Source organism: Myripristis murdjan, chromosome 24, assembly GCF_902150065.1.
Source record: "Myripristis murdjan chromosome 24, fMyrMur1.1, whole genome shotgun sequence".
In the NCBI taxonomy this organism is placed as follows: Eukaryota; Metazoa; Chordata; class Actinopteri; order Holocentriformes; family Holocentridae; genus Myripristis; species Myripristis murdjan.
In genome coordinates this window covers 29,543,064-29,556,292 of record NC_044003.1, presented here as the reverse complement: position 1 = coordinate 29,556,292, position 13,229 = coordinate 29,543,064, and the positions used below count along the sequence as shown (strand labels likewise).

Genomic DNA, 13,229 nt, shown 5'->3' with positions numbered 1-13,229 from the left:
CTTTGTGTGATTTCTAGCACGCAGCACAGGCCCAGACCAGGCTTATTAGACTTACAGGAAAAGCCTTTCCTTTCGTGATGCAGCTTGAAGTAAAATGTCACTTCATGGCATGACAAACCTACCTGTGGGGTCTGCAGAATCCCTTCGAGAAGAAATAATGTCAGCTGCCTGTTTTGGTGACACCGGAGATAACCAGATAAACTGGTCAAGCTCTGCCTCCTCATGCAAAAGAATTAGGAGGCCTGCTTGTCCCACGACATATATCTATAATCATTTATACAAACAACTGTACTTGAGGGTCTTGTCTTCTATTCAGTCTTTTCAACATTTTTTTAATTTCCTAAGTTACAAGATTTAGTTTTATATTTTGCTGAACATCTCACTGTATAGATGATTGAAATGAATCTCCACAGGTGAATAAGCTTGATGAATGTCATGCAGCCACTGCAGGTCAAAAATTAAACCACAGAATGTCCAAGATTTTCAAAAAGATCAAGAATGTTATGAAAACATGATAGTGGTTTTATAATAAATAACTCTTAGAAAATTGTTATGTCATAGAACGCACCTGTACGACAAAGCCTCTTGTTTTTAATACGCTGGACCAGTAAAGATGTGAAGAATGGAGACCAGACGTCTCACTGTGTTTGGAGTGCCACCTCTCTTTATCCACAGGCATACAGTTGTGACTATAAACTACCCCAAAAACAGACCAGCTGACACCTGATAGGTCATTGGATGCACAATGTTACAGAAATTAGTAGTTATAGCCACTGATTCCTTATACTAGTGAAGAAATCAAAACACTAGTTTGTGCTGAAAGAGGAGGGAAAGATATACTGAGAGACTCTTACATTCAACACAGCTGATAAATGACAGCGCGTGGCATTACAGCGTTAGCAGAGTTGTTTGGCAGAATGGAACATACCTTCCATCCAGTCGAGCTTCACTAGTGCCTTGGCACATAAACACATGGGGGGCAATGATGGACAGAAGGCAATGCAGATACAGACATGTCAATACATGTGGACATGCAATACATTTAAATGTGTGCAGTTTGTCTGTCATTGTTTCCTGTGTATTCATGCACCGCTACATTTTTGACCCATTTTACTGAGGCAGCAGGGGATCTAAAAGGGGAAGTTAAAGGTCAGCAGTAAATACCACAGAGAAGTGATATTCATCATCTGGAAGTTGGGAACCTGGAGATTGATTTGAGATGCGGCTCAGCACCGTGTGTCAAGTTATTATAGTCATAAATCTGTAATAAATATTCTGTTTTGTTTAAGCACCTATTTATCTATCTATTTATTTATTTATTTATTTATATTTTATTTAGAGTGTATAAGGGTTAGATTATTATGACTGAAGGATATGAAAGCCATTCCCATGGTCAGTGATTACATTGTTGCAGCTATTTTTGGGCTGATACCATTTGTTACCCAGATTTAGTGCAACATTTAACCATTTTTGACCACTTGAGAATGGATAAAAATGGTCAAGAGTCCCTCCAAAATACCACATTAGGTTACCAAGACCTTTAGGAACACCACGGAGATATTCATGCTGTGATTTGACATCAAAAACCTTTGACATTTGGAGATTTCTTTGAGCCAGACATCCTCTGAATGTCCTCGGTCTCTAGTTTGTAGATGGAAACTTCCACAAAGCTTTGATTTTCTTAAAGGTCACAATAGGTTTATACAGTGATGTCACATTTGGACTGCATTAAAAAAAAAAAAAAAAAAAAAAAAAAAACTGTATAGGCACCCCTTTGAAAATAGCTATACCGGTTTTTCCCCTCGCCAAAAATGTAGCCCATCTTTGGAGTAATATTTTGCCTCTTTGCTGACCTACCCTACCTTCATCTGCACTTCAGCTTTACAACAGAGCCCTCTGCAGCCTATGTCAGCCAGGCCTGCAGGCGAACCCTGTGGGGTTTGACAAGTATGTGTGTTTGCAAGGAAAAGCTTCCAACCTTTTTTTTGTAATGCCTTGAGCCATTTGGAAACTTTGAAGCTTTTTTTCCTCCCACTGTTTTTTTTTTTTTTTCTTTTTTTCTTTTGTGGATATATCATATCCACATGACATATTCTGAATTGGGCATACTGACAATTCCCCTGTTACTTCATTTTCATTTTTGTGTCATGACCAAGATATGTTCCACATGCTAAGAAATGTAAATGGTGTGCTATCTTGGCCAGGTCTCAAGGGACTTCCTGGTTAAATAAAGCTTGAATAAATAAATAAGTAGGTTCAGGTGTGCACAGGTAAAATGGCTGTTTATGCCTCTGTTACACATATGGGTTAGGCCAGCATCTGCTGTATGCAGACAATGCTAAATCCTCACCAACCAATTTGTGTGGTAATTGTACCTAATTGCTGACCTGCCCGTCCGTGACCCCATTTGATGTCATGACATCGTTGTCTTCTGCACCGCTGATGGGTTTATGTTTGTTTATTCCTTACAGAGGGCCAGGCCAGCAGACAAAGTACATCTCTCACAGGTGTATTAACCCAACAGCAGCTCCAGTGGCTCCTCTAATCCCCCGCAGACACAAATGCACACTCACTCAAACACCATGTGATCAGCTTACGCAATAAAGCCAAGGCTTTATATACTCCCTATAGGGGCACGCCTGCCTCTTGGGAGATCACACAGCACAGGTGTGTATTGGGGCATCTGTGTGAGGGAGCAGGCGTAGTGTGTGTCTTCGGACACGGGGGAGAGAGGTGCCGAGAGAGGGGCTCACAGCGCTGAGGTCGCCTGGCACAAGGTCCTGAGGGCTGGCTGCTGAGGCCTTTTCCTCATCGCAACTGTGAAGCACCGAGGAGAACAACAAAGATGTTTTTCCGCATCCCACGACTGACGCCCGGGTACATCAGATACCTCCAGGTGCGTAAGCAAGCTCCAGGGTGCTTTCTCTCCTTGAAGCGGATTAATAATTGGCTGTAGCTATTACGGGCTCTGCTCTGAAACAGCAGAGAACATTCCATTAAAGCCTCTCATGCCAAACAGCTCAGTGTTTGTTAGGTCTGTATCCCACACTGCAGGCCCTACACCTTCAGATTTATATTGCAATAAACTGAAACCTTTCTGAAAATGTAAAACATAGCCTCAATTTGACATATTTGCCGAGGACACCATTATTTGAGGCTTTCAGTTGGCTTGAATATGCTCATGCTGTATTTATCTTGTATGGCCCATATGAACAAGAAAGAAGAGATGCATGATCTTGCGTATCTGCCATATGTGATTCTTCAAAACTAACAAAAGCATTTTAAAATTGTTAAGGCATAGTAAGCATGTGTATGGCAGAATCCTGTTTTCACTATGATGGACTAATAAAGATTTAATGGTATAAAGTTGTATTATTATAAAGTCTTTTTGTTTTTGAAAAGGCCAACTTTGTCCACAGGGACACTATTGTGACTGCAAGAGTTATTAGGCATGGAACTGGGTTTTTACTGCACTTATTAAATAATTTTAATCAGATATATGGCTATACACTTTACATATACAGTATAGTTGCAGGATTAAACCTGAACAATGATCCTGTGCACCCCAATGTCTCCTGTGCAAAATGATACCATGCACATCTAATAGAATGAACACATCCATGTGTAGTCCAGGAAACTAAAAACCTGTGTAAAATAGCAAACGCACCGGTGGGGGTTCATAGGCTTAATGAGATGTTCGCTGGCATGTTTCAATCTGAATATTAGAAACTAAATCCTGCCTGCTTGCATTCTCTGTTTCATGAAGTAACCCGATAAACTAAGCAACCTTGAGCTGGAGAAATGTTGCTGGGCACTTCTTGCCGCTGTCCTGAGAGTGTCCACTTGTGTGTGTCATGGCAGGATTAGATTACAGGATTATTGCAGCTTGGCTTTGAATGGATTTGAATCAGAGATGCCTTAGCTCCTCCAGGCTCAGGTCTAATTGGATCTCCAGTGGAACGGCATGAGACTCATGCTCCCATTCACCCCAAGAGGTATTTCAGGAGCCTGCAGCTGGATTTACGAGACGTGTCTTTTTCTTTCTCTCTTTTCCTTCAATGGGAAATGTCAAACCTGATTATCTGTATTTCAACTCACCACAGTTAACCTCTTCAACTCTGCAGTGCCCATGTGTAGCTTTGCCATAGAACTCAATTTTAAATTCTAGTAAAGATCCAAAGGTTTCCAAAGAGAACATGTGCTGCTGAATTCCAGGGAAAGGTGTATAAAATGATGCACGAGCCATGTAGAGCTGCTATAAAACAATAACATCTTGGCTTTGAATATTTCACCCAGTAAACCTGACGTAGCTTCAAAGCAGCAGCACCCAGCAGATATACAATGTGGATGCGACATTGTTTTAAATATAAAAAACATGTTTTTCCTAACTTTGAGGCTACTTAAGAGGAAATCTGAGCAAAAACAAGAGTTTAAGGGGTTAAGATTAGATGAATCAGACTATGAGAAATATACCAAGAAAAAGAAAATGACTTGATTTATGTCTGACTCTCAGACTTGTAGGCTCAAAATTCTGAGATGCCCAAACCCCCACAGGACTGTATTATTTGCCTGACTCAAAATTCAAACTTGACAAAATGAAGATCATTGCGCCGTATTGTAAGACCTGTTCTCTCTCTCAGACTCAGGCGGCCCAGACCGTGCTGCAGAGCCGGGAGGGGCCCGCAACGCCACGCCTGGCCGTGCTGATGGGCCTCATGGGAATCGGCGTGTCCGGCTACAGCTCCCGTCAGCTCACACTGCACTACAAGCCATCCAATCATCTCTTGAGATGAGCAGGAGGGAGGAATACGCACACACACACACACACACACACACACACACTGACAACATCAGACCTGCACTGAACAGCAACAAGGAAAGACAAACAAGACCAATGGAACTGTCAGCTTCCATTGGTCTTGTGTGAAAATGTGTGAATTCCTGTACTTCCTCAATTCCTGTACAATCAGGTTCCAGGGAAGTACAGGAATGATGTTTGTTCCTGTCAAAAGCCAGTTTTCCTCTGTGCATCCATACTGTGAATGCCTCCTCGGTGGTTGAACTTCAAAATCATCCTCGTTCTGGATTTAGTTATGTTTTGTTTTTTTTTTCTTGTCATGTTTGAGATGTGTAGTTTGTTGCCTTAAGACTTGTGGAGCAAGGAGTAAAACTATCAAGTCCCCGCTTCTAAATGCTACCTCTTCATTTCAGCACGATGAAGGTATCTGCTGTTTTGAGCTTGATTGATATGTAGTCGAAGATTGAAGGATCATACCAGTGATTTTAAGTGTTTGGCCCATTCACTACAATTGACCCACAGTTTACAGTGCAACAAACCAACTGGTGTGAGGAAGGTTTGAAGCCAACAGCTGGATAAAAAGGTAGGAAAAATGATATCAGAGTTATAAAATATGACTGCTTGCTTTTGGAAACTATATTTTGTAGATATTACATTTAACATGCAAAATCACTGCTATAGGCCTATTCTTGATATTTTAGCTGAACCGGAGTGATGTTGCACTTCAACCACAATCTCTTTAAATAGTCTGTGCCTTATAAAGAGGAGGCGTTAATCTGCAGTCTGAATCAAAACAACAAGCTTATTTTAAGAAATCTGTCTGTGTCAGTTAAGCAGGTAAGGCCTGCTTTGAGAATTCTCCTCCAAAGCCAAGAGCCCTCTAATTCCAAGAGCCACTTTCTCTCCTCTGGCACCTCCTGTGGCGTTTCAGAAATGCCATGATGTAACACAGAGATCACAGGGTGTTCCTCTGAGAGAGTTAGCTGTGACATCTCTGCTTGTGTCCTCTGTTTAGATATCTAAAACAGGGAGAGATAATACCAGTAGCATCGTCCATTCAGAGAGTTAAGGCATTCAAATCGCTTTGACAAACCACTCTGTGATTTCAGTGTGAGATCTGGATTTACCAGAATGAGTTCTGGGCTCTCTGATTTCTTTCGCTTGTGTTTTTGTGACAAAAGGTCTTCCAAGTAAAGAAATGCTCTCGAAAATATATACATATATATATTTTGCAAATCTACTTCTTTTTCAATCTTGATTTTTATTTCTCTCATGAGAATGCACAGAGGAAAAAGTCTTTTGACAGAACCTGATTGGTGACCTTTGACCTATGAGGACACTGCTACTTTGCACTTTGAGGACACTATGTATATATAAGATGTACAAACCATGTGTGTACAGTATTTGATGCTGAATGAGATTAGTAGAACATGACATGGCGTGCGGCCAGCCTGTGTTGTGAGCTGGCCTGGGCAGTATCCAGCCAGATTGACACATTGGCACTGCTGTTTCGTGGTCAGGCTGAGTAGCCAGGACAGCCACCCTGGGTGCCACCTGCTCCAGCAATGTGCTGACAAAATGTGTGAATCCAGCCGGATCTCTCCCAGCTGTGCACGCCACTGTCACATGACGCAGAGGAGGACAGCAGAATGACTTTAGATGCCTGACCTCTCAGGTCTCCTAACATAGCTAGAGAAGTGATTTATCTTGCTGTTTATCTGCTGTGCGTGAGGTTTTATAAAATGAAAAATGACTTTGACAGCGTATGAATGTATCACCGACAAGTAATGTAACTTAGCAGTTAAACTGTGGCTGTGGAGGGGAGTGTTGACTTGAAGGTGTCATAATCTCCTGTTATAAGACTGTTTCAAGGAAAGACTGGCGATAACCATACTTTACATACTATATCCATGCAGGATTCACAAAACAAAGGGATTAGCATGTAAACAGGTCACAAGGTGGGTGTAGTAATACTTCCAGGCCTCACAGATCCTATTAGGATGCACCTTTTTCTAGACCAGCTTACATATGAGCGAGTCACAAGCCCTTCATGTGACAGAAGAAGCGGAAGAAGTGTGATTTTTTTTTTTTTCCCCAGCTAAGCCTGGTCAGTTGAACAAGGGATTTCAAGCGGAAGCACATGCACAGGGTAATGGTGGTTTTTGAATAGTATGTTGTTATGTAGCAGATATTACAGCCACATAGTCAGTTGTGAGTGTTTAGTGAAATGTTTTGTCTGTCAGATTGTTGTTTTGCTTGTCACCAGTGTGGTAGCAAGGCATAAAATGTCTCAAAGACTACTGTCTGGAGCAAAGTTATCCGAGTTTGTATGGAAAGCCACAAAACTCATCTAGATATTTACTGCATATCTGGATACCGATAGACTGTTGATATGTTGGCTAATAGCCTATTTATTCTTTTGGGGTGTCATTTAGTTTACTCTGTGAGGTAAGTGTGATCTTTGCAGGCTAGAGCTGCTTTCATACAATGAAAATGTATTGCATTGATGTATACATACTGTACAGCACTGTTGTATATGGCGTAATTTTGTATTTCATATGTGTTCAGCAGTGTTAAATATTCCACTGTGCTGTTGTTTAGCTTTGCCATAGTGACCTGAGGCATTGTAAATGCACAGCAAAGCACCTTTCAACACTGGGCTGTTCATGTTTGTGATCTGATGAGCATGTATACATAAATAAATTCTAAATTATGAACATAATCAAATAACTGGACATGTTTTTGGCTTGTGTGTGCTCTGATTTTTTTTTTTTTTTAATAATAATAATATTGTCCGGAATGATGCAGACACTACAAAAAGAAAGGCTTTTCCCACACACTAGATGTCAGCAGAGATTTTCAGCCTTCCACAGGGCTGAGGTAAACATATTTTGAGCATCACATCTTACTCGCCATTAGAGTGTGCAAATGCGCACACTGCATGAGGCCAGTGGAAATAACCTCACTGATGCCTGTCACATAATCAGCAAACAAAATATTGAACGGGAAGAGCGGGGCGGTGTTCTGTTTGTCTTACCAGCACTCGTAGCAGGATGTAACCTGGGAGAGGCAAGGAGAGGAAGGGAGGAAGGCGAGTGAGAGAAGGAAGCAGAAGCTAGCAGACTCAGGACAGTTGTTTCCATCTATCATCATCATTACTGATGAAGTGGCTCATATCACAAATGCACGTCCAACAGCCAATATTTAAAGTGCAAGTTATAGTATTGTTTTCTAATGAAAAGAATGCTCCAGAACACACTCAGCACAGTTTGATCTGCATTTTATCAGTACATTAGAGCTACATTTATTTGAGATACTTGTGAAACAGAGAAAATCCACACTAATCTATTTTGTAATGAAAGTAAATGTTTTTGTTTTGGCAAGATTTTTTTTTTTTTTTTTTTTTTTTTAGAAAATACTAGGGAAGAGAGATAGTATATACCCCATTAATACTCAAAGTAAGACTAGGATTTGAATTTGCCCTACATTGAATGTTACATGGGTTGGGCATTATCACAATGCAGGATGATGAAAGGTTCCTACAGGACAGTGTGAGGCAGTTTCATTTGTTTCCTACACCACAGCAGTAGGACAGTGTGCAAATGGTGATGTCAAAATCAATCTCAGGGTCACAAAGGAAAGTGTGAGGCACTGTAAAAATAATAAAAATAACACCCTGGTATTTTTTAATACGAATTTGCTCTGGCTTAAAAGGATTAAAGGCTTGTGAAAGGCATCTGATTGATAATGCCTTTCGGAAGCATTTAAATACAAGAAATCTGACAATAATTACATGATTACTGTAAGTAGTAGTAGTAGTAGTTTCTTCTTCTCCTTCTCCTTCTTCTTCTTCGTCTTCTTCTTCTTCTGGACTAAAAATGCAAATTTTCAATTTTTTCCCCCTAATTTTGCAGTAATTTTGTTTGCAATATTTTTTTTACACTAATATTATGGTAATTTTCTGATAATTTGCAAATGACACCTTTCTGCAGGATTCTGAAGGAAACTGAATTTGCTCAGGCTTCAAAGGCTGAACAATTGAACACCAACACAATATATTTTTTTCATATCAGTGTTCCTAGGACAAAATCCCTTGTGGCTTAAGGAAAACTGTGGACAATGTCCTGTGTCTGGGAAGCATCCGAACAGGTTTGGCGCTCTGTGTCTCACTCTGAGCTGAGATTCTCACTCTTCTCCCAGCTGACGTGTCACGCCGGGCGTCTGTTTGTGTTTGACTGGCTTCTTGGTAAGTTTATCTTCTCAGACAGTCACCGCCACTGTTGCTAGTTAGCACCAAGCGATTCATGGTCAAGGCTAAGACACAGAGCTCTGACCCAGTTACAGATCTAAGCTGCTTTGGGAACCCGACCAAAATCTACACCAGCAGGAGCCAGTCAGGGTTACAGAGTTATGCCACTGTGGGTTTCACAGAAGCTTAGAGTTCAGCTTTACACAGAAAATGACTGGAAATAAACTGGGAAATTCCACAACACCTAGTTAATGTGGGTTTGACCAGTGGTTGGACAATTACAAACAGAAGAACAGAGGCAAACACACACACACACACACACACACACATACACACACACACACACACACACACAAGCTTGTTTGTAGCCTTTTGAAGAGAAACACACACCTGTTGGTCTGGGTTTTTTATCAGGTTCCTCACAGCCTCGGGGGAAGAGAGGAGTCACTGGGAGACAGGCACGACTTCACTCACACTGTAGGCCTACAAGTGTTCATTCACACACACACACACACACACACACACACACACACACACACACACACACAGAGGTCCATTGTGTGTCAGTTTCAGTGCCTTTTCTTCAGGAGGCTCCTGTTACAACATCCTACAGCCAGCAACAAAGAGCCGAATGTCTTTGCTACCTCAGAGATGAATGAGAAAGGGCCCAAGGTCTTCGAAGCATTTTCTTTCTGTGATACTGCTGCTGTGTGAATGTGACTGTAACTGTGTGTGTGTGCGCGCGCACTTGTATATGTTTGGGAATGTGTGTCCCCAGAGGAATTGCTAATGCTCACTACCATACCTGTGTCTAATGAGAAGATACCAAGAGCAGCTTGATTTATTTGAATGTGCCTCATGTTTATCTGTATATAGTTTAAGTTACCTGTCCCAAACAGCCAGTGTTCAACTGTGCAGTCCCAGTTGCCTGAGGTGTGTCAGCATCATTCAGGAAGCTGTCATTATCAAACATGGGCCGGGCTGGATAAACGATTGCTCCAACTGCTGACTGTTGACTGGACTGGACTGGACTTCCCCCCGGCTAACATTTTTAAAAATAACCACCTTCATCCACTCATAGAGGGTTTTATAGTCACTTTTACAAGTTTTGCTTTCCAAAACTAAAATGCACATATGATTATCATTCTAAAATCATTCTAAAATCTAGATTCTATATTCTATAAGTTTGAAAAATCGGGAAAAGTATAATTAAGTGCACAAAGTAAAACCAGACTACATTTATTTTCTTTGGTGATTGAAATGTAGCCTGGTAAGATAAGATAAGATAAGATAAGATATTCCTTTATTAGTCCCACGGTGGGGAAATTTCACGTATTACAGCAGCAAAGTGGATAGCAAGATATGAAGCATAATTCACACTAAAAACAGTATATACAGATTATAAGTACCAAAGAGCAATATAAACAGTATAAACAAGGAATGTAGAAAAATACTATATGAACAATTTCTTCTATTGCAAACAATAGAAGAAAATAACCTAAAACCTGGAGGACAACACACTCCACCGGAGGTTCAGGGTTAGTGTGAACCCATGAGACCAAGTGGCAGAACCTGACTCCCGGTCCTGGGCCTCAGGAACTGTCAGAAGATCCAGCCTTATGGGATCACCCCATCCCTCCCGTCTTTACGTGGTGCAATACATCCTAAAAGGATTATCAAATAAATTTAAACTTACTGATAAAAAAAGGACGCAAATTAGTCACTCACAGTAACTGGAGTAAATGTAATTAGTCACTTCCACCTTTGAGAACATAGAAAGGCTGACGGTGTAAATTCAGGGCATTTAATTTGACTTGATGCTGATGAAAAGAACTCAGGTCAGCCAAGCATTTCAGCACCAATCAACGCAAAATGACAAAGTTAGGTGCATTACATCGAGGAAGCACAGTCAAAATTATCTGATAACAGACATTTATCTTCCCTCCTGCTCCCCTCTGTGCCAGGCGGTGCTGCAGCTCTCTCTGCTCTCCACCTCCCAGTCAGTGGAGTGATTCATGGCAGCAGGGGGCTGCTCCCTAACCTGACGTCCGGGGTCCCAGCCCCTCTCCTGCCAAACCAAACCAAATCCATCCTGTACTTGTATAACACACTAATCACTATCAGTTCCTCCTGGACAAGTGACTTTTTAGTCTTCCTGGGAATACATGAAATTAATATCAAAGTAGAAAAAAGAGAATTTTTCAGAAATGAAATCACACCGTGCATCAGTAAACAGGATGACAGGTGACGGTCTTCTGTTTCTTGTCTTGGAGAATAGAAAAGAGGGAGACACACACAAGCAGCACATTTCTCTGCCTCTAACTCCCTGTGTGCGCACACACACACACACACACACACACACACAGTGTGGATGTTCTGGCATTAAGTCGTTCAGTTCCTTTTTTAGCCTGGTCCATTTGTCTGGGTGCCTGTGTGTGTGCGTGTGTGTGTGTGTGTGTGTGCTCATGTTGTCCGTGACGCAGCACATTCTCCCCTCTTGAACAGTTCTTCTTCAACAGCGGAAGGGCTTAGCCTCGTTTTAAATGTGTCCTGTACCTTGAGCTTATTAGAGACCCTCCCGTGTGGAAGGGCTATTTATTTTTCCTGCGTCCATGCAAGCTGAAACAGTTGCTCTCATGCACAGGGACACACATACACACAAATACACACACATAAACACACAGATGGGCAAATGAGCATACACAAAACCTTTAAACCCACTGTTTTTTTTCTTGTTTTTGTTTTTTGTTTTTTTGGCATGTACCCAAATGAAAAAGCCTATGACATCAGATCTGTAAGGCCAAAATTCATGTATGAGGCCTAATTGAATGGCAACATCATCTAGTTTCTGAAGCTGTGCTCATTAGTATGGAGCAAAAACACAACTCACACTACATCACCTCAAACATGAACATTTTTTTTTTTTTAAATAGCAATAACTAAGCATGCTCAGAGTTAGAGCTATGAAAATCACAGCATATCTTTTATATTATGTCACCTATATCAATGTAAAATTTTTAGACCTATGGGCCTTACTTTATGAGAGCTAAAAAGTTTGAAGTTTGTGGTGTCACTGGTGTCCCTAAACCCTGTCCCTGACCTGGTGCACCGCTGATCCAGTGGGTTTTAACAGGATAAAATCAATAAAAATGGATGTTATGCTGTGTCTAAGGTTACCACTGATTTCACATATGACCGGCAAGTGTATGTTTTCCTCCCACCTGGCTTATTACCTTACACTAAGAAGGAGGTTTGTATGCCAACACACAACCTTTCTATTTTTGGCCTAGGGTGCAGAATTGATGAGGTGTGGCCTAAATGGATGCTGTTGCAAATGGAGGCTGTATCGTTAACAATAGCCATATTACAAATGTGAAATTTCCCACGCAAAATTTCCATCAGGTGTTGAAACTGCAAAACTGAAGTTGAAAAGATGAAAATGGATCGTCCAAGACCAAAGTGTGGGGTACAGGTCATATTCACAAATGCCTGAGGGACTGAGTGGCGATGGAAAAAAATCTGGAGTTATATTTACTTCAAAGTCCAAGTATATGAGTGAAAGAGCACGCATTTTCCTCTACTTCTTGTGCGAAAGCTGCACTAATGACTCAGCGCTACAAACGAACAGCTATCCCGTGCACCAACGACCTGCCGCTGCACAACCAGTTCATCCGCCAGCAAGACTCCTTCATGTTTTATTTCTCCAACACCTATCCCCTCCCCTTTCTCTATGTCTGACCTTTAACATTTGCTGGCAAAACCTCTTGCATTCCGCTTCCCTCCATCCATTTACCAACAGAGCGCTCTGTTTAATGAGCCTGCCACAAAAATCCGCTTTAGAAAAAAAATAGACCCTTACAAACAGCGGCATTGTTAAGAAACCAAAACGAAGAGAGAGGAGAAAGGGAGAGGAAAAGAAGAAGGAAGGATGAAGGAGGAAGAGGAGGAAAGGACCGAAGGAAGAGAGAGAATAGATAAAATGATAAAATCAACAAAACCAACTGACCTCCTGGAGAGTTTCGCAAAGTTTGAGAGCTGAACTAAATTGTTTTCAGCAGGATGTAATCTTAAGGGGAAGAAGTGCACTAGCAGATGGTCCTTCGTTGGAATGTAATTACAGGTCTAGGCGCTGCAACCTTCCTTAAATTGCTGTGCAGAACTATTTAGAGGTTTAAGGGCCTA

At 41.3% G+C, this 13,229-nt stretch overlaps 1 long non-coding RNA gene across 1 annotated transcript; it reads left to right on the top strand.

The window, feature by feature from the left end:
• The first annotated feature begins 2,631 nt into the window (after window positions 1-2,631).
• LOC115355989 (uncharacterized) lies at window positions 2,632-7,533 on the top strand. The gene is made up of 2 exons (XR_003927933.1): window positions 2,632-2,896; window positions 4,641-7,533. It is a non-coding gene; the product is annotated as an uncharacterized LOC115355989 (long non-coding RNA).
• The last annotated feature ends 5,696 nt before the right edge of the window (window positions 7,534-13,229 follow it).